The sequence below is a fragment of the Martes martes genome (assembly GCF_963455335.1).
Source record: "Martes martes genome assembly, chromosome: 2".
NCBI lineage: Eukaryota > Metazoa > Chordata > Mammalia > Carnivora > Mustelidae > Martes > Martes martes.
In genome coordinates, this window is record NC_137889.1 from 82,241,983 (window position 1) to 82,265,484 (window position 23,502).

Below are 23,502 nucleotides of genomic sequence, written 5' to 3' on the forward strand. Positions count from 1 at the left end.
TTCTCAAGTAACATCACAAAAATGAACATTTTTATGCCTGTCTTTGTGTAAGCTGATCCTGCTCTGGACCACATTTATAATAGGATTTTTGAAAAATTTTCTAGTTAGTTTCACCTAGTTGAAGACATATTTAATAATATTTTTAGCTTTAAATCATTTATAAACTCCCTTAAAGTCACAGAGTGCTTGTTGGGTTGGATTTCATTACAGCATAAGATTAAACTCTTGTAATACTAGGTAACTGAACAGCGCATCTGTCACTTCTTTTGTCATCCCTGGTTTGCATTTCTGGAAGAACGCGCTCTCAGAAGACCGCACCTGTGATGCACCTATGGGATGGTGATAGAATTCTCCAGAAGGTTTTATCTTTTAGAGGGAAAGATGAATCAGAGAATGATTTGTACATTTGACTGATATTCTCTTGGTTTTGAATTATAAATATATGAAGTGACACCAAAAATTATTTGTGAGAAAGAAATATTTACCCAAATTGGTAAATATGTTTGGAGCTTAAATTCTTTTTTTTTTCTACAATATCCGTTCATTGGCATAAGCATATATTTTATTTTATAATCATATATGTATTTGTGTTAAGATGACAAATACTGGAGAACATTCCAGTTATACTTGGAGACTTCAAAATGTGTTTCTGACCTATAAAATAAAGGTTTGGATTGGATTTACAAAACAAATTAACTTAAGTGAAAGTTGTGTTTTCCTCAGACCCAAATGACTTAAAGGAGTTTATTTATGTCAGTACCTACAGCATGGACACTGAAGACAGCATGGTCACTGAAGAAATCTCAATGGAAACAGTAAATCTTCTGCTTTATGTTGAATCAGAATTTTAAAACCTGAATTACATATATTTGTGGTTAATTTCTCTTGTGAGAGTTAAATTTAGGAAATGGAAAATTCTATGAATTATGATATTGCATAAAAACATATTAATTTACTTCTCTGCCTCTTAGGGTAGTGTTGTGCAATTAAGGCAAGTGAAAGCAGAGAATTTGGCACAGTCACTACCAAGAACCAGGTAATGATGGTGTATTTGATGAATGAGCTCACACCTGGTTCATATCCATAGCAAGACTCACCAGTCACGACTGCTTCTGTGATCCTGCAAATGCAACAGGTTTCAACTGAAACATGGAACACATCTTATTCCTCAGTGATAACAGATCAATTGCCTTCAAAGACAAGATTGGCATTTTGATGGCAGTATTTCATATTCTGCTTCTCCCTGAAGCATAGAAATCCGAATGTAGATTAAAAAAAAAACAAAAACAAAAACAAAAAACCGATCTGGCATCTTACTCTTTTTTTTCCCCTGCAATCCAAGTTTTAAAAAATTCATTAATTTCAAAGTTTTGTTTCGAAAAATAAAAAATCAAGCTAGTTTATTCTTTTCTAAAAGGAAAGTTTGCTATAACAATTAAGGTATTTCTGTATGCATTTTTCATTTGGCTCTTATAAAGTAAATTCTCTCTCTTAACAGTGGTTTCTTAAACTTGCCAAGCTTATGGCTCTCTGTTGATCACATAATTTAAAATAAATAAGCCTGGTTTTCTCATTAAACTATTTCCTTTTTTGTGAATGTTTTTGAGAATGACACTAACTTTTCCAGCCAGGGTAATATTACCAGCCAATTTCTTCATGTACTAGATATTTTGGTCTGGAAGAATCTTGTAGGTCTGGTTCCCTGAAGTGCAGACTAGGGGATATAGATTAGCATGCAGACAGTTTATTAGGGAAATGGCTTTTGGGTTCAGCAGCTATGTGGGAAGCAAAGGAAGAGTGACTGGGCTAAGGGAGATAGTGAGCTGTAAGGCAGTCTTATCTAAGGCCTCATCCCACCCCGCAGGGAGCTCTGGAATTGGGATTGCTCTTCGGAGTGATAGAGGAGGCAGGTGGCTAGATGGGAGCAGGGAACAAGTGCTTTCCCACTGATGAAAGGGTGGAGGCCAAGTTCCAAACAGCAGGGTTAGATCCCAGGGAATAATACCACATGTTCTCATGACCACTGCCCAACAGTAACCTGTAACTTCATTATAATACATTTACACTGTAGTCTCTCCCCACTTCCTTCCAGCAGAGAATGGCTGCCATGACAGTTCCCACAAGGGTCATATAGGGTCAAGCCCCCTCCCCCTAATCCTTTAGATGATTGCCTGCAAGCTTATCAGAAACTGCCCTAGCTATGACCCATAACCTGTCTAAACATAAAAAGAAAAGACAACCCTGACCCAAAGTTCAGCTGCCACTTCTGGGTCTGCCCACTCTCCCATCTCAAGCGTGTACATTATGGGGTGCCTGGGTGGCTCAGTGCGTTAAGCCTCTGCCTTCAGCTCAGGTCATGATCTCAGGGTCCTGGGATCGAGCCCCGCATCAGGCTCTTTGCTCATCAGGAAGCCTGCTTCCCCCCTCTCTCCCTGCCTGCCTCTCTGCCTACTTGTGATCTCTGTCTGTCAAATAAATTAATAAATAAAATCTTAAAAAAAAAAAAAAAGAGTGTACTTTCACTTAAACCGCTATTAAATCCTTGCTTGCTTAAGAGTTTGGCTCTGAATTCTTTCTTGGCTGAACGCAAGAACCAAGGCCAGGGAACAGGACATGACATTGACAAGAGCAGTCCTAAATTGGGACACTGTAGGTACTAGGCTGATATTGTCTTGTTCTGAATAGTCATTGGATGTAGTCTGCCCCCAGAAAGTAGGCATGGGCCAACCACATCATGGGTGATTTCTGGAGAGGGCTGATAGCTACGGACCAGAACCTGGCTTCACTTCTAGAACTGAAGGAAGAGTCCTTCACGCCTGGGAGAGAGGGGCTGCATAGGGTATCCTGGTATCCACTGCAAAGAACTAGTGCCATTAAAAAATGTGTAGCCTAGAGAATTCCAGACTGTCATCATTTTAGAAAAATGAATTTAGTAAAGTTTGTGTTAAACAAAGTGTAAATTGTTAAAAAACTAAAAATCACTTAAATTACAGTAATTGTTGAGATGAGCATAGATTCTACCTCTCACACAGGTTTATTGTATTAGTTGTATTCTCTAACGACCTTCCTCTAGCCTTCTTTTTTCAAAACAGTTTTTGGAAGCAAAGTTATAGAGAGAAGCAACATGGGCTTTGGAGTTAGATTTGACAGTGTATACACACTCACACCATCCACGAGAAGGGGTGAGATAGCTAGAAATGGCGTCACCTCAAAGAAGAATGATGGCAGTGGTGGCTTGTCTTTAGCTACTAGATCTCCATGTTTTCTTTTTCTCTTTTTTAGTTCTGATCTTCAATTCCCTCTTGCTGTTTGGCAGCTTGGCAATATGGTCTATTTTGTGTTCCTCATTTGCTAAAATGTACCTTTCTTCTCTCCCTCATTCCTTCAAATTCACTCTGTGTGTTCTGAGATTGAGTCTAACCAAACTGTTGAGTTGGAAAGTAAAGAACCTATAATCAACTTAATGGGCTAATCCTTTGTAGAGAGGATATGTGCATGCTAATTCAGCATCCTTTAGAGGGAATTTGTGGGGGAAGAAATCAGACTAGTAATGGAGGTTGGATCATGAAAGGTCTTATATGAAATGCTAAGGAGTTTAGACTTTTTCCTATGTGTGATGGAGCCAGCTGAAAATTTTTGAGCAGGGAAATGGAATGATTAAATTATATTAGGATAATTAAAGATACAAGCACAATAGCCTTGTTTTGTTCCAAGTTCTGATATCTAAAAATTAATGAGATAGAAAGATTTTTTGATCCTCAATATTGTTAGTGGACTCCCTACTCTATAAATAACCCTGATATGATCAGATTAAGTTCTCCTTAATATTAGGATACACTCTTGGAAGCTAAAAGTGTTTTATTTAGTTTAATACATATTAAAGATGGACTAGTGTTTTAAAATACCAAGAATTTACTCTGCACTGAAGATGACAATCTTACTTCACTGAAAAAACTTTCAATTTCTTCACATGCATTTCAGTTTCCGTTTTTTAACTAGATCTGCATTTTCAGTACAATGCTGGCCATTTCTGTATATGGTGCTGCTCACTTTCTTCTCTCTCGATATGATGCAAGCCAGCTCATCTCTCTGACCCCTAGCTTCACCACTTACTAACTTCTGTCGCTGCATTTCACTTCCAATCAATCAGAGAGACTCTTGATTGTCTACCTCAAAATGAATCTTAAATATTTGCCCCCCATATTCATTGTTATTACGTTGGTTCAGACCCTTATCATTTAATTTAAATAGTCCCTTGACACTGACTCTGTCTCTAATTTCTCATCTCTCCAGTGCTCTCAGCATGCTGCTATCATAGTTATCTCTCTAAAGTATAGTTTTGGTAATGTCACTTCCCCGGAGGGCCTTCTGTGGTCTCACAGGAGTCAAGTCTAAATGTTTCAGTGTTCAAAGTCAGTCACAACCTGCTGATATTCTTTCTTCAGCAAGGTCTACAAAAAGGATCTCTGATTCATTTGGAGTAAATTGCTGATGAAAGTAATAATTAAAAAAAATCTGAATGGAGGATAAAAAGTTAAAACTGCCCTGTGGTCATGTTTTTTGACGCTTGGGCAGAAAGAAGGGATTGGTTATCTGAGTGTTGGTGCAAACTGGTGCTGGATGAAGGGGACTGTTAAGATATGCTAAGTTTAAGATTAAGGGAGCAGCCACTCTGACATCTGAAAAACTCAGTGAAACAGACAGAAAAGCAGGTGCTTGAAATGGTTGATGGCAAAGCTCTGACAGGAACATCCTTTGGGAGGTAAAAGTGACAGTTAAGTGAATTAGAAAAGAAAGACTGGGGTGATTTACCAGTGAGCAGAATCCTAGGAAAAAATAATTCTCTTGGAGACACACCTATGAATTTCCCATTCACCAAAAAAGGGAGTGAATATTTTTTTACAAATTGAAGAGAACTGAATTATTGGCTTTGTTACAAATCAGAATTTCAGCTCGTCATGGCCTCAGAGAAATACTCTTCAACATTTTGAGGGCTTTGTCTCCCAATCACACACTTTTCTCCCCCATAGACTCAACCTCTCCTGAATCACGCTGAGTCATTCCTTGTTGACTTTGTGCACCTCTAGACTCCTGCATGATCGGTTCCCTTGTTGTGAAATTCCCATTCTTTCCCCGTGGATCAAAATTCCAAAGATCTGTATTGAGAATCAGTTTAAGCCACTCTGTGTTCTTTTTGGTAGACAGCAGTAGCCATGGGAAACTGACTTGAGGGAGTCTAATACTCTCCCCATCCTCCACATTCAGACTTTCATGAACACAGATCTCAGACCAAATGCTGTCTCTGACATATACTTATACACACACACACACACACACACACACACAATCAACAAACAGTTATAAAACAGTATGTACATCCTATTTTCCGAGTGCAGTGCTCCATGAATTCCTGGATGTAAGAAATCCTTGGAAATCATATAAATCTGGGTTAAATCTTCACTCCACCCCTTAGCTTTTGAATGACCTCAGACAACTTACTTAGCTTTTCCGACCTTCTCTTTCTTCATCTATAATTTAGGGCAGTGACGCAGGCATGTGGATATTCTAGAAACAATATCCACTAGTGTGCTGGAGTTGTCATGGAGCTGAAGGAGTGTGCCGGTGTGGTGGAGTCGAGTGGTAAATTTTCAGGAATTTTATGAGACAGTTGTTAACATAGCCATCTAAAAAATCAAATTATACAAACTTGCAGTTAAAGAAGTTCTATAGAAAATAAAGGCAAGCAACGTTCAAAAATTATGACTTCCTAATTTTTTACTACCTCCTACTATTCTTCTATGTTCTTAATGCTACTTATGTCTATAGTATAATGTGCCATGCCTATCTCTGTTCAGCTTTGTTTTCGCATGGGAGACGGAAATCAGACACGGTGGGAGTATCACACCATGGAAATCAGCAAGCGCTGAAAATCAGAGTTGGATGTATCATTTTGTTGATTGTCTCTAGACTTAAAAAGTTAGGAGGAAAATGTCAATAATGTGAATTAAACTCAAAGCTATGTCATGGTTGTAGTTTTTACAGAGCAAATAGCACAAAAAATGAAGAAATACATCTTCAGTCTTCAGAAACTATGATCAAGTCTGTAAAGTTGTTCATATCATGGACAAATCATTGAAGTTCCAACATAGGATGGGACATTTGCAATTGTGTTCATTTATTAATTGCAAACACTGTGTATAGACACAGAGGCTAGCAAAAATCAATGAACGTGTTCTGCAAGAATCTGTTTATATGAAAATTACAATGAAGAGTATAGTATATCTTATTATTTGTGAATTGTATGTTACATATGTTTATGTCATTAATTTTTAATTTATGTCATTAATTTTATAATAAATTAGGAATATGTAGACCTATATACACATATCTGTTTTTTTCAGATAGTTAAGAACTTACCAGCACTCTTTTGCATATATCCTTCTCTTAAGTTTCTGCTCAAATGTCACATTCTGTATTAAGTCTTTCTGGATCTTGCCTGAATTAGTATTAAATGCACCTTCTGCCTTCCATAGCAACTTGGGACCTAATTAAATTGCTTTTTATCCTAAAGAGTAATTATTTGTGCATATATCTGTTCACCTTTCTATACTGTAAACTCCTAGAAGATAAAAGAAAAAGTGTTCTAAATCTTAATCTAGGTATGGAGTGTAGCATCTAGCATAAAATTATATAGTAAAGATTCTAAGGAAATACTTATCAAAAAATTAAAGATTTCACCGGATTTTATTTAGAAAGCATAACATATAGTTTAGTTTTTCCAGTGGATTCTAGAATGTCTTTTCTTTGCCCATTAGGAGATTAGCTGACAATAAAGAGGATTTGAAGTAAAAAAAAAATTGGATTAATATTTTTCTTTTACCACATTAGCGACATGTACCACATCAGTAAGTCTCTTAGAATTAATTAATTAATTAATTTCAAGAAAACCCTTCTTATTCACAAAATATTCTTACTAAATAAGAAAAATTGGGGCCAGCATAAGACTACTAGGTACTGAGCCAGCTTTTTCTTCCCTGTATTTTCCTTGGTCTGATGGGGAAACCGAGTAGCAAAGTACTAAATAACTATAAAGTGAGTGAGTGACAGACCTGAAATTTGAACTTTGGCAGTCTAGCTTCAGAGTTAAATTTGCCAAAGCAGTTTTCATATCCCAGAAAGAGACTGTCTTTTGAAAGAATAATGAACTTTTTTTGTTCTAAAAAATTAAGTGCCTGAAAGACTCTGAGGATAGAGTTTATCCATAAACCACAATTTTGGGAAGAATTAACGATACTATAAGATGCAGATTTTCCCCCAAAAGGAGATAATGTTACACTGTCTCAAAGAGGAAAGGAAAGAGAGAGGACAGCTAGCTTCTGCAGGGTTAGATATTGGTGTGGTCTCAGAAAATATGGTGCTATACTGATCAGCTCTGCCAGGTTAGAGGGGAGAGGAGCAATATCTCCCAGATAGATTTGCAGGGGGTGGGGGGGAGATCCAAGAACAGAGAGGATCCAAGTCTTAATCCCAGGCTATAGCCTGGGGAGAAATAATCCTCCCAAGGAAGCCCATTCGAGAACTACTCCCAGCTGGGCGGAGAAATGGTGACCAGGACAGTCTAAGGCAGAGGAGACCCAGGAGGGCACCCTGACACTCTGGGGTCCCTGGGATGATAGAAGCGCAATTCAACAGTTTCCCACAGCTAGAGGGGCGTGAGAGGATTGAAAGGGTCCTACCAGTCACGAGGAATCCATGCTATCGGCCCACCTCCCTCAGGTACTGGAACTGATGTTCAGAGACCAGCCAGAAGGAATGATGGTTCACAGAGGCAATATGATATGGAGCACTCTCCAGATTTAAATTCGGAGCTAACCAATTTTTAACCAGGAGTTATGGAGTAATTTTCAATTTCACTGAGTTTACCTGAGGGATGATTTAATAAGGTTTTATGCATTAGAGAGAATAGGTTTTAGAGAAAGTATTAAATTGAATTACGGAAACTAAATTTAGAATTCTTGTAAACTAGAGTGGTAAACTACGAAATTCAAACTGGTGTATACCCTCCTCAAAAGGGTATATGCACATTTAAGAGACAATAACTGAAATATAATGGAGACTTAGCGGTCGTGTATTCACTTGATATATATGGGCAAATATTTGTGCACGTGTGTGTATGTAACAGATACATATATACAGGCATACACCTTTTGACTGTGACTGATTTACAGATTATTTATTTATCTGTCTGTTTATAGAACACCATACTTTGCTGGCATGTATAGTTAATTTTTTGAAGATGTCACAGTAGTTAAAAGTGCAGGTCTGGTGGGGAGCCTGCGTGGCTCAGTTGGTTAAGCGTCTGACTTCTAGCCCTGCCTCAGGCTCCCTGCTTAGTGGGAAGTCCGCTTCTCCCTTTCCCTTGGCACCCTCTTCCCACTCATGCGCGTGCTTTCTCTCTCTCAAATAAATAAACAAAATCTTAAAAAAAATTAAAAATAAAAAGAGTGCAGGTCAGGGGTCCAGACTCTTAGAGTTTAAATCCTGACTGCTTCATACTATTTGTGGGACCTTGGATTAAGTTATTTGACCTCTTGCGGATAGAGTTTCCTTACCTGTAGGGCTTCACAGCGTTGTCAGGAAAATCAAATGTGTTAATATCCTTAACGTATAGAGCGGGGCGTGTGCCTTTGATGTCCTCCAGAATGTTAGCCACAGTCATTCCGTGTGGCCTTCAGTCAGCCTGACTGGATGTCATGCTCAACCTTCTTTCCTTGTCTTCATTTTGGTGAGCCAGGATGTGCAGTCACTGGCAGTGGGCGTGACCTCCATGCTCCTCAGACTCCGCAAAATCTGCCGTGTCACGTGGAGAAGTTTGGACTCATCCCAGGAGCAGTTTTTCTGAGTGTGTTACAACCTACCACATCTAATTTCAACCCCTTCATTCTCTTATCTACCTTTTGTTTTTTTAGTCTTTTTATGGGAAAGGAAAGTTGCCTTTGAGAACAGTAGAAGAGCAGTTCTCTCCTGAATAATCATGGAGACCACCTTTTTAAAAATTTACTTTTTAAAAAGTGAGTGTTGAAGAAAGTTATGGAATGCTTTTAGTTATAAAAACTCATGTTTCCTTTGTGTTCATTTAAATTGATACCATAGATGGGATTGTGTTTTCTGTCTTTCGTCATATTCTTCAGTGTCCGCGTCAGCGATTGTTGCTTCTAAGGAATGTTTTGCTGCTAATGCTTTCAAGTCATGAATCCATTCTCTGATCTACTGGTTTTAGCGTTCTCTCTCTCTCTCTCTCTTTTTCATAGAGAGAGATACAGCAAGAGAGGAAACAAAGCAGGGGAGTGAGAGAGGGAGAAGCAGGCTTCCTGCCGAGCAGGGAGCCTGATTCAGGGCTAGATCCCAGGACCCCGGGATCATGACCTGAGCCAAAGGCGACGCTTAACGAATGAGCCACCCAGGCAACCCATTAGCTTTGCCCTTTTTAATTTAGGTTCATGCATGAATTTATTGGCATTTAGAGAGTATTTGCTTTTACATTTAAAAAAACATGAGTTTTCAATAGTTGGATGATTATTTCTGTTTATCAACATGTCACCGCCTAAAGCCTCCAGTTTCTGGAGTGACGTTAATAGAGAGACCAGCAAAAACATGCAATGGAACTGTGATCTTAATAGAACGGGCTTAAGGGATCTAATACTACCATCTTGAAGAGGATCGGCAAGTAGCTTGTTTCTCTGCCTAGAATCCATAGTTACTAAGTTATCAAAAGAATACTGATCAAAATTAGAATTTAAAGTCAAACTATGAAATAAAGAATATCAATCTGATTTAATTACTTTTTCTAAAGCCAGAATAATTTCTATGCTTTTTTTTTCTTTGCAAATTTAAAGACTGAAATATAATTGATGTTGTATATTTAGTGGCATAGACTCTAATATTTTGTCCCTTGACTTTTGTTTTATGTTTTTGTCAGGGACCCATTAGGTGAAAAAAATGATTTCTAGGAAATAAGGCACTATTTTCTTTGCTCTTTACTAGGAGTAAGTATGAAACCTTAAGAAAATGTGACATGGTTTCTTGGGAAGTCTGAGAAATCATTGAAAACATGATATTGTATAAATCAAGTCATTTACCTTCTTGTCAAAATATAAATTCTACATCTTTTCAAGAAAGAAAACTTGAAATTGCATATCTCACTGAGAATTATGAACCTTTTGCATGAGGCACACCTGATTTAAGACAGACCTTGGGGTCCCAGGTTCTTTATGTGTAAGATAAAGTTTATTAGATTATCCACCTAGCTCTAATATTCTTGATTTTCATAAAACTCTAAGTGAAAAATAAGCAAACATGATTATAAAAGAAAATATTTATCAAAAGCACTTCTAATGATTTTTCTACCTGTATTTCTACCCGAGTAATTATAGAATTAACTTAAAGCAAATCTGTAATAGCAGCTACTTAGCTTGGTGTTACCTGATTAATTTCATGCTATTACATTTCATGATGAAACTTCAAAGTTCTATGGCCTTTCTTATACAATCCACTATAGTGCTGGTGGTGTGCACTTGAAATTTGGGAAAACACTAGGGATTAGACCCCACCTGGAATAATCTACTAGTAGTTTCCTTGGTTAAAAAACAAAAAACAAAACAAAACAAAAAAAACAACCTAAATGACCTTTTCAGTTTCTAATTTCCACAATGCTCTAATTGCCCTGCCCAAGAAAAATGCCACATTTTATTTCATTCACAACCTGCGGAACTCAATATCATTATTATTCTTTGCATATGTGCAGTCATCTAAGGAATATCTCAGCTCTTGACATAAAGTCTCATTTCTTTCCTTAATGCAGATTCTGTCAGGTTTTACTAACTCTCCAGTGCCTCTGCAAACCTGAGAAAAGTTCAGTGGAAGGAAATGATTCTCCATAAAATTCTGTAGCAGTTTCAGCAATGAAAAACATAATGCATTTCAAATAAGTAAAATTGGAAGACAATGTGGTTGTGTGTTCTCGGTTGTTCAGTCTTTTAGTTCCCAGCAAGTACATATATATTCACCAAATGGTATCATTCTGCTTTAAACTAGAAATCTCAATGGAATTGGCTTTCTTGGACAAACCTTGTAACAAATAAATCTTCTGCAGGGTGACATCAGCATCACTGACAAGTTCAGTAACGTCTGTCCTTATCTAGACTAGGGCTGATGGTAGGATGTGCTGTCACAGAACTGGGCTCCTTTCCAGCAAAGCTGATAATAGGATTCCTAAGTCATAAAGGCCAGGTGGTGGTGCAAGGTGTGTGTAATTATTACAATCAGTGGCAAATTTGGAGTGGCAGCCGAGAAAGCTCAACCTTCAGAGAGGTATAGAGATGGTATTCTTAAGGCAAGAGTGAAGGGAGTCAATAAGGGTGCTATTTAATCTATACAACCAAGAAAAGTCGAGGATGGATAAGCAAGAGACTGAAGATGACTACCCCAATAAAAAGTCATGATTCCTTACTCATTGCTGTACCTGAGCCAATTCTCAGAGCTGGAACCCATTAACTGAAGGAGAAGCACATTCCTAGGAGGACGGATCCTGCAACAGTGCGACAACTGTATTCAGTCACGAATCTCCAGTTTTGTTTCTAAAGTGAATTATAAACATGAACTCTTGTAAATGTGCATGGGGGAGAGGGAGTTACCCAGATCTTTAGAAGATTATTGGACAATGAGTCCAGTTGGTTGGGGACCCAAGGTGCCAAGATGATCCTCTTGTTAGCATGGGGATGTGTTACCCCAGGTAATAAGTGGGCTTCAGGCAGGGGCCCTGCTTACAATGGGACCACTATGCCCAGAAACCTACCTTGTGGTCATTTCCCCAATGCGTAAATAGAATGCATATACTTGGTAGTTGACAGAACCCTCAAACTGTTCTTGATCTTTGAGGTATCAGCTCTTATAGTGGGGAAGGCCAGCTAGAAGTCTCTGAAACTTTCTCTTTCTAAGATAGTAAATCAATACTGCATCTTGGGAGTGGATGATAGAAATTAGTGTCATGCTAACAGAATATGGGGTGGTCTCTATTATATTCCCATTAAATTAATTAATCTGGTCTTTACGTAAATATGATGGATCATGACAGATGACAGTGAAATTCCATGAAGTTAATCAGTTAGTACCCTTAACCACAGCTATACAATTGCTGGTGTTTTTGCAAGTACAGATTAATGAAAATTCTGTTATACAGTATACTGTTATTGAGCTGATGATTGCCTTCCATCCCATCTATGTCAAGAAAGAGGATCAGAAATTGTTTGCATTTACTTAGCACAGACAGTATTATACATTTACTGTGCTGCCCCAGGTCTATGTTAAAATCTCTTACTGTCTGCCATAATATAGTCAAAAAGGGGCCTGGACTGATACCCTGTGGTATATCACATTGGTCTAATATATTAAAAACATCGTGCTAATAGGACCAGCTGAGGAAAAAATTTGTGCCTTGTGTTAAGATACATGTGTTTCTAGGGTAGGAGACAAATCCTATGAAGATTTAGGAGTCTACCATATCAGTGAAGTGTTCAGTGGCATTAATAGCCTGGGGAATTCTAGGACATCCCTTCTAAAGTGAAGGGCAAATTCTAGCATATCTCACCTTGTACTACTAAGAAAGAGATGCAATTCTTGGTATAAATATATATTATGATCTGGAGACAGCATATTATACATTTGGAAGTACTCTTCTAACTTATATAACTGGTTATGTGAAGGTCTGCCAGCTTTGAGTGGGGTGCTAAGCAAGAGAGACATCTGTAGCAGATCCAGGCAGCAGCAGAAAACTATGTATCATTCAGAAAGTAGCAACTGGAATGTTATTGGTCCTTTGTAGGGACCTGATCGTGGAAGGTCAAGTCACCAGTCTCATGAGGTCGGAGATACCCTTCTTTAGCAAGACTGTGCTGACCAAGTCATAAGCTCAGGCAAGCTGAGCAGTAATCCAATACAAATGGAAGTGATTCCACAAGTTCCAGACACAAACAAGACCACACGGCACAAGTAAGCTACACAAATAAGTGGTATAAACCCTCTTACCATCTTATCTACCATTTCTCACCCCTGGCTTCACATGAGTGTTGAGGTCCCTTATGACCACCTTATAGAGGAGGAAAAGGTTAGCTTGGTTCATTAATGAGCTTGCTTAGTATACGGTGATAGCTGAAGATGAACTGCTGCTCTCTATTCCAGTTTTTCAGGATGGCCCTGAAGAAGTGGTGATGGGAAATCCTTCCACTGGGCAGAGTTCCGGGTGGTGCACTCAGTCACTTGGGTAGTGCACTCTGTGTGACTCAAGAGATGAAACAAAGTAAGAATATACAGGGGTTCATGGATGTTGGCACTGATCAAACAGGGATGCAAAGAGAGAAAAATTGGAAGATCTTTGGATTATGGACATTGGGGAGGGTATGTGCTACGGTGAGTGCCATGATGTGTGGAAGCCTGATGATTCACAGACCTGTACTTCCAGGGCTAATAATACATTATATGTTAATAAAAATAAAAAAAAATGGAATATCTGGCTGGGGAGGGGGAAAAAGGCATGTAGACTTTGCTATACAGTAAGATGTTCTTGTCCTGGTACTTGTGCTGGTATCAGATGTAAACACCCACTGGAAACATCCACTTTTGAAAAGACATTAAATGCACAAGTAGACAGAATGACTTGGCCAGTAGATCCCAGTTAGGCTCTGTCATTAAGTAGCCAAAGGCCAGCATACAGGTTGGCCATATGGAGAGTAGTTATGGAAGAGTGAATGGGCCTAATAGCATACTCTGACTCACCAAGTCTGATCTAGGTGTCATCACTGTCGAATGTTTAACTTGCCAGCAATAGAGACCAATACTGAGCATCTATATACCACCTGAGACCAACAAACCACGGGGAACAAACTGACTGTATCAAACCCTTTCACCTTGAGAGGACAGTAAGCATCTTGATTGGGATTGGCACCTATTCTGAATTTGCCTCTTTTGCACTAAGCCAATGCCAGGTTTGGAGAGCTTGTAGCTTCTTTGATCCACCAATAGAAGATCCCAAATAGCATTGCATGATACTAAGGTATCTACTTTAGAGTGAAAGAAGCACACAGTGGGCATATGAACCTATCACATATTGTGCCACCTGTAAGCTACTGGCCTGACATAGAAATAGAATTGTCTGTTAAAGATGCACCTATCACCAGGTCTGAGAGAACACCCTGAGAGGATGAACATTTATATGATGCTGTGTCCCCAGAACTAGAATATATGACCCAGGAAACAAAAGTGGAAGTATAGGAGCACTTGGATGGCTCAGTCGGTTAAGTATCTGACTTCAGCTCAGGTCATGATCCCAGGGTCTTGGGATTGACCCCCATGTCGAGTTCCCTGCTTCTTTTCCCTCCACAGCTCCCCCTGCGTGTGCTCTCTATCTCTGTCAAATAAATAAAATCTTTAAAAAAAAAAGTGGAAGTAAAAATGATAACATTACTTTTAGTGACCCATTTCTGACATCTTGTAGGTATAGAGGTCCTAGTTCTCAAAAGGGGAACAATTTTACCAGGGGACCAATAAGATTCTCATTGACCTTTAACAAAAATATGTTGACTGATCACTTAGGCTTTTCATACTAAGAGGCCAGCAGGCAAGGAGATGAATCATCTTCCTGGCATTGGTAACTGAACTTGAGTATTAGGAGAAAATAATGTCACTGTAGTACAATGGGGTACAGGAGACGGTTTGGTGTCAAATAATCCATTGGGGGATCTTTTGTTTATCATGTTCACTTTGATGGTAATGCATAATAGAACAAGCATGGCCTGAGAAGGGGCTAAGATTCCCTGCAAATGAGGATCTGGGTCACACCTATGGGCAAGACAACCTGAAATGCCAGTCCGGCAATGCGGGAAATTCGGAATGTGTGTTGGAATAGAGGGTTGAGGAGTAAGAGCGATGACCTTGCAATTGACTGAGGATCAGGGCTACTGTTTGTTCTACTAACCTTTTCTTCTAAGGGCCTCAGGAAGCTCTTCCCTGGTGGGACAAACTTAGTCCAAGAAGCACATAGATCTGAGTAGTACAAGCGTAGATTGTAGGGAATACAATGGTGTTCTACTCAGATCCATCGTTGTTGTTGTTATCAGCTCCACTGAAGTATCATCAACTCAGACCCCTTCTTTAGGGCGAATGTACTTACTTATTGGTATACCAGCTGCTGGTTTTTTACAACGGAGTCTCACCTTTTGAATTGCCCCAGCTCCAAACAGGGGCCTCACTTCCAGTTGACTGGCTGACTGGCTGACTGGCTATTGTGGGTGGACCCACAAAGCCTCACCCTCTTTCTTGTATTTGGGACAATTCAGAAGGACCATTACAGTCCACAGCTCCTAGCAGAATTGTCAGAGGTCTCAATTAAAACCACCGTGTACTCAGTTTTTTCCTCTGCTAACGCTGCCATCCTCATTTTTTTATAGATATTTTCTCAGAGCTGTCTCTAGAAAAATTTCTGTATGCCTCTTGCCAGCTCACAGTCTTGTTTCCACAGAACCCGATATAAGACAGATGGAGATAATATTCAGGCCATTCATAAACCCAAGTAACTTGGGGAATGTTTTCAGAACTAAATTAAGAGCCATATATTTTGAATAGAGGAAAGAGCATACCTCCCCCCTATCTATTCTTTAACAAGTTTCTGGATAACTTGAACAAGGTATATTCTGTGTTCTAAGCTAAAGTGAATTATTGTGGACTTAAAAAAATAAAGGCTATATTGGCAATTGCAGAGATTATTTTCTCTATTTCTTTTTATTTTATTTTATTTTATTTTTTCAGTGTTCCAAGTACTTTCTCTATTTCTAAATTTCTTTAGCTCTTAGAGGTTGGTGTACACATTATTTAGTACGTAAAATCATATTCTAATGTCATCTCATTTTATGTAAAATTAAAGTGTGAATTTTCCTTTTTTAAATATATTTTTCTCTTCTTTAACCCTAACATTAAATTTTTTGCACAAATTCATGTTAATTCAACTTCTCTAAAATGCATAGCATAATCCATATATTCTTTTAACAGCCCCCCACACAAAAAGAAAATATTATTATCAAGTACATATTTTTGACTTAAATTTCTGATGCAGAATTTCAGTAAATTCTTTCTGGTAATATCATATGCGTCACAAAGTAATACAGTGCTGCAATGATAATTATGTGCTATAAACGTGCTTTTGCATGGGGATCCCGAACGAGTATGTGAGCCCATATCCTCTTTGCTACTCACATAACATCAACAGTTCCTGTTTTGTCTGACTAAATTGACTTAATGTCTCACTGTTCTTTTTTTTTTTTTTAATTTGATGGTGAAAGGGAAGTCTTAGTTTTAAATTCTGAGTATGCCCTACTCAAATTGAAATAAAAGGCTTTCTTTAACACTGGCCAATATTTTCTATGTCTTAAGACACCAAAATGTTTGACATTCTATTTTCAAGACACTATATATCAAAGTGTTACTGAAAAAAATATTGAAAGGAAGTTTTGTTTATTTTCTAAAAAAGTTAAATAAAATCAAATTAAAACTAAAACACACGTTTCTTCCCTATACCCTCTACACATTCACACTCCAAACTCACCCCTTCACATACACATGGTACACCATCTTAGTCAATACATTGCACAATTATTGTGGTTCTCAAACCTTAGGGAGCTTCAGAATTGCTTGGAGAACTTAGAAAAATTACTTATATTCTGGAGATTCTGATTCAATGGGGTTGACATAAGGCTTTGGCATATGAATTGTCGTCCAAAACTCTGGGTGATTCTAAGTTACACGAAGTTTGGGTTCAGTTGAAATAAAAGGAAAGTTAAGGGGCGCATGGGTGGCTCAATGGGTTAAGCCTCTGCCTTTTGCTCAGGTCATGATCTCAGGGTCCTGGGATCGAGCCCTGCATTGGGCTCTCGGCTGAACAGGGAGCCTGCTTCCCCCTCTCTCTCCCTGCCTCTCTGCCTACTTGTGATCTCTCTTTCTCTGTCAAATAAATAAAATCTTAAAAAAAAAAAAATCTAAAAAAAAAAAAAGGAAGTTAAATGGCACAAACTAGCTGTTAATAGTTTATACACAATTTGTATATGAGGAGTTTAATGTCAATGTTGTTTATCTATCTATTATCTATCATCTATCTATCTATCTAAAAACATTTGCTTTGGTGACAAAGCCAAGGATCTGAGAAGATCTATATGAGAATATCGATCACTTTGATCATACTGATATGTCACTATGAATAATTTGGTATCGTATTTGGGATTTCCCAGACCTTGTCTGTGTAAGAGTTTTTTTTTACAATAGTGAGAACACCAGCAACAGCTAATTTTGTGACCCAGCACATTTGAATCAAGTAATCAAGAGATACTTCCTCATACTCCGTTGCCATTCTTCACTACTGAGCTAGACAATTTAAACAAAATGACTCCACTTCTTTATTTATAATTTCCTCATTTTATGAAATAAGGATGATCTTGCGGGAGACTCCTTCAACTTCATGTCTATGTTATATAGTCTGGAAAAGATGAACAACAGGCCTTTCCCAGCAGCAAGAAAAAGAAAATTATAAAAGTCAAGAGCTAAACTTGCTGGGGGAATGGAGGTTGGGGAGGGGGAAATCAACTATGTTTTACCTTTGGAGGCTCAACTTTTCAGGTTAATAACTATCTGCATCTCTCATTTCTGGAAACTTATTGCCTTCTTGAAACAGAAAATTGAGGTGGTAAATATATGTTACTCCCTACTCCTTAAATTTTATACAATGGATTGTTGGGGAAAAAAATAGAAAATTCAACTGAGTTTTATAAAAACAAATGAAGATTTAAATCTGTAATTTCTTCCTAATTTATTGAAGAAGACAGGCCATTGTTTGGGCTAAAATGTTATTTCTACCTTTGCCCTGGTGTTCTTTTCTGAGTAAGTATGAAAAGAGTATCTTGCCTCAGAAGAGTACGAACTAAAAATAAAATCTGCCTTCAATTTTACTCCTACAAATATCTGACATCTATAATGAAGTCCTATTAAGAAAGACTCTAATTTTATAATAGATGAGACCATCTGGATACTCCACTTTAGTTTTCAGTATCATGTTTAAGCAATGCCTTTAGGACATTTTCTGTAGGCTGTCTATAAAGGGATTCTCATTTTTTCCTTGGAATATGAATCATACTTTTTACTAGCCTGTTGGCAAATTAAAGATTGATAATTTGAACAAGTCAATAAGGACCCATTTCTTTCTTGATACAGTGTCATTCAGAAAATTTAGTGCAGGTGTTTTTTTTTTGAAATAGAAAAAATTAATTTAATTATATTGAAGGATAATTGCATCATTGGAAGTGTAAACAATAAACAGGTTTAAGTTTGAAGGAGGGAATAGGAGACAGCCATTTTTCCCTTGTGATTCAGTATTGATTATTTGTAGCCATAGAAATGAAGGAATATAATTGCCTTATCATTCATTTTGCATTTTCTGCGCTACGTAATTCTCCTAAAATGAGTGTACATCTATCTTGCCTTTGTTTTGGTTCTTTCATAATAGGATGTGAGGTCTTTCTGTATGCCCTGATTTTTATGGTTTTTAAGTACATAAAAACTTTTTGTGGTACTTGTAGAAACAAATAACACATTAAATGTCCCTTTTAAAGATTTTATTGATACAGTTGATTTCTGCTTTTTTTGGGAAAGATTTAATAGAAAACTTCAGAAAAGTCTATAAAGATTGTTAATAGAATTCTTACCACAAAGGACACCGGGCAACTGACAACGTTTAAAATTATCATATGAAAACCAGCCCAGGTTGTGTTTTCACTAAGTATGAAATACACATTTGCTACTCCAGCAAAATTTGGTGATTTATGAAGCTGTAGTAGAAGTCAGTGTCTTTGGTGGGAGAAAAGAAGACTATGCTTCTCTCCTGCATACATGTTATCAGAGTTTTGGCCCTACTTTCTGGCTGTCCACTGAGACTAGAATATTTACCCTGGCCATATAAGATAGTTGGAGCAGAATATAAAATTCTCTTGTAGAACTTACTAAATCGCCAAAATTCAAACCTCAAAGTTAGTAGAATGTTGCTCATCCCACAAATTTAAGCTAGGTTTATGACTTTGAAATTTGAAGCCAGAATTTTTATCAAAAGGAACTTCGTGTATATAATTTCTTATAAGGAACATACAATACCTAAAATAAATTTTCAGACCTTTAATGAAAGGTATTCCTAGAATGGAAAGCAGTGCCTTTAAAACACAATGTATTGGTTCACTTAGGAAAAAGGATACATCAATATTTAGAAAATAACAGAGTTCAAGTTATTGGCTCATATAGTTAATAGTTTTTGAGCAATGATGAAAGTTAAGGCTCAGTACTATCTATTCTGAGGGATTAAAAATTAATGTAAGACATGGTCTCCAAGCAAAAATTAAACAAACAAAGTTAATAAAAAATAAAAAAAATTAAAAAAATCAAAAGAAAAAAACATGCAAAAAAAAATTCACGCATACAAACAAAAACTGACCTAGGAATGGTCTTGTCTACTATTCAAGGCATACCGTGATAAACATCCCAAACTCATGTAGGAGTAGTATTCTAGAACTAAAATTAAAAGATTTTGCTCTGACTGTTGATTATAGAGTTCCTAACTTTGGGCCTTAAATAATGTGAAGGATTTAAATAAAAAACTCAGTAAGGGAATTTCAGTCACAACTGAGGGGACTTGGAACTGGAGAACTGATGGTATTTGTGTCAGAGAATATAGATGATGGGGCCTGAAGTTCGTTCCTCTGGAAAGTCACAAGTAGGTTGGGCTTATATCAATTCTAGGGAATATGGGACATTCTGTATTGGCATGTTGCTTTAGGAAAGGCTCAGAACACAGGTGGATAAAAAAAAAAATTGAAATGAGCCCTTTCTTTCAGACACTTCTGTCAAGGAAAAAAAGTAAAAGCAGAAATAATACTAATAGAGTCACATGGAGGACAGGGCATAAGGTTGCCTTGGCAAGGTTAATAATCTTCATTGGCAATGACCCATCTAACCCTTTCTCTATACCACTGAGGATCACTTATCTCACTGAGGATCACAGTGCCCAAACACTGTACACAATATTTTTCTTACACCTTCTCTCAGTCTTAAACAAGTTTCATTTACTTTTGTTGAAAAACAAACAAACAAACAAACAAACCCTAATATTCCTTTCAAGTGCCAATACTTTTCACTCTACCTAATGCATGTGATATATAAAGTTGGTGGCTTTGGACCAGGGATTCAGGTGAAAAGTGAATTTGGTGTCACTCTGTGGATGATTAAAAAGGACTGACTTACAAAATGCGTTCAATCTGGCCAGTTGACTATAAAACTGTAAAGAAGCCAGCAGAACAGTGGCCCAAGATTTCTGAAGAAGTTAGGGATCTTTTTCCTAACACGACCTTGCCCCTCAAGTTGCTTCTCAACTTTTCATGTGCATAGGTGGAACTTGTTAAAAATGGGGATCCTGACTGAGCTGCCTGGGGTGGCGTCTAAGATTCTTCCTGTCTAACAAATGCTCAGGTAATGCTGCTGCTACTGGTTCATGAACCAAACTATGAGCAGTAAGGCTGTCCAAAAGCTGATGAAGTCTGACTAGATGGCGGAGGGCCAGAGGTGCAGTCTCCTTATGGGATTTTTGGATGTAAATACAAATCAGTGTTTTAAAAAATCTTTCCTTGCTTTTCCACAGAATAGTTATAAAGTCAGCTTAAAGATGTTCAATCTTTGTTTTGAGGGCAATAGAACCTACTAAATGACAGTATCTGAACCACGGAGTGGCAGAGGAAGCCTTTTCTACCATATGGCATGTGGATTGGAGGAAGGACAGAATGAAGGCAAGTAAGTTGGTCAGATGCCTCCCATATTATCTAGTTTTGAGATCCCCCAAGCCTGAACAGAAGGGACGGCAATCGAGACATAAGGATGAAATTGATCTAGTTTGACTTTGAAGATGGAAGACAGTGAAGGAGGAATCGCAAATAAGAGTAAAAGCGAATTTACTAGAAAGTGCACCATAGAACCAGAAGACCCCGGTCTTATGAGACATCTCCTTGTACCAGTCCATGAATACAGGGATTCACTTTCTATTTTACTGTCCTGTCTTTTTATCTCTGTTCTATCACGTGGGGATGGACATAGAGTGCTTGGGGCATAGTTCACCTTCCGCTTCATGCGTCATTAATTGTGAACAGTAAACAACTATGAACTACAGCTCCTGGGGCAAAGACAAAAAGACCAAAAATATGAAGGTCAAGATTTATTTACAATAGTCAATTCCCTTTACCAAAGAGAAACAAGAAAATTGTATTTGTTCTTGTTCTAATAGAACCTGGTGGTCACAGTTTTTATGCAACTACCTTTGGAAGATTACCTTGAAATGTAAGAAATTTGGAAGTATAATAAATGGGAAATGTAGTGCAGATAAACCCCGATTTCAGCTGGAAAATAAAAGGAAATTCAATACCCTGATAGTATTAGCATTGTATTTACAGCTGTTGCTGCTGCCCACATGAATAAGTGCTCCCCATGGACCCAGATCAAAGGTAGTCACGGTGTGACAGAGCATGAGTCCATACTATAATAATTTTACAGATTTAGCAGAATGTTTCAAATGAAAGTGTATATGATATAAGTTGCAGGTGTTCGTAAACATGATGCAGGGTTTGAGCTGCTGTTGGCTTGGCACCGGGCTGCTCTACTTATCCCTTTCTCCTGAAATTATGCCTGAGTGGATCAATCACAACCATGGGGAACTCCCTTGTGGGAGTGAGATTTCATCTCTGTGCATACATATTTGTATGTGTGTATGTGTGTCTAGGTGTATGTTTGGTACATCTAACTTACAGTATCCATTCTGGTATTAATGCTCCATTTCTACTGGAAATTTTTTTCTATATAGACTTCCAAAACTCAAATCATATATCCTCTTATCTCTACTCAATTTTTTTAAAAGATTTTATTTATTTGACAGAGAGAGACACAGCGAGAGAGGGAACACAAGCAGGGGGAGTGGAAGAGGGAGAAATAGGCTTGCCGCCAAGCAGACCTGAGCTGAAGGCAGACACTGAACGACTGAGCCACCCAGGCGCCCTGCCATTTGATTTAAATGTATAATGAACATATAATGAATGTGTGTGTGTGTGTGTGTGTGTGTGTGTGTGTGTATGTGTTATCTGAAAAGCTAGAGCGGTACATTACTGAAATTTTGCACACTCCCAGGACTTTGAAGTCTGAGATTTTGTTGGGAGTCAAGACATTAATGTTCCCATACCAGGATGATTGATGGAACCTGTTTATATTGTACTTTCCTATTTTACAAACACTTAACCACTCTATTAATTCTCTGCCTCTTTAATGTTGGATAACTCTCAATTATTTTCAATAGAACAAATAATAGTTAAACTCTAACAGATAACTCTGGCCACATAACCTCTGGCTCCATCTCAAATTTAAAACTGTGAACCAAGAAAATAACCAGTAGCCTATAAAATAATTTGTTTCTTATTGTCTGGTTCCAAGAAAGTCCCATTCGGACAGCTGAGAATATTGGGGAAGACAGCTGTACAGCATTTATGCAGTAACTTCTTTAGAATTTTCTCTGCAAAGAATGGGCAAATTTGATCGTGATTGATTTAGAATTTGACAATGTATGTTAATTTCATATTTAACAATGTTATAAATATATGTAAATAATATATGAGAAGTTTGAAGTGGCATATAAACATAATTATGTGGCCATTATTAGTAGTATTTAAAGAACTGTCATGTCAAATATCATTTGATTTGAATATATGTACCTATTTCAGAACAAGCTATGTGTCAATAGTCATGTTTGACATGTTTCATTGATACATATTTTTCTGAAGTTAGAAACAACTAGCAATGGGAGTTTTTATTCCTATAGGTATTACTACTACAGTTCTTATCATTCTTACTTAAAAAAAGATTTAGAAGGAAATCACTGAAATTAATATGTCATGTTTTTACTGGAGCATCCATCTCTGAAAGACTTAAAAGAGATGTTTAAAAAAAGTAAAATGGGTGCCTGGATGGCTCAGTTGGTTAAGCATCCAACTCTTGGTTTTGGCTCAGGTCATGATCTCAGGGTCCTGAGATCAAGCCCTGCGTGAGCTAAGAGCTTACCGGGGAGTCTCTTTGAGATTCTCTCTCTCCCACTTCCCCTCCTTCTGCTCATGTGCCCTCTCTCTCTCTCTCTGTGTCCTTCAAATAAATAAATAAATAAATCTTAGGGGCGCCTGGGTGGCTCAGTGGGTTAAAGCCGCTGCCTTCGGCTCAGGTCATGATCCCAGCGTCCTGGGATCGAGCCCCGCATCGGGCTCTCTGCTCCGCGGGGAGCCTGCTTCCTCCTCTCTCTCTGCCTGCCTCTCTGCCTACTTGTGATCCGTCTGTCAAATAAAT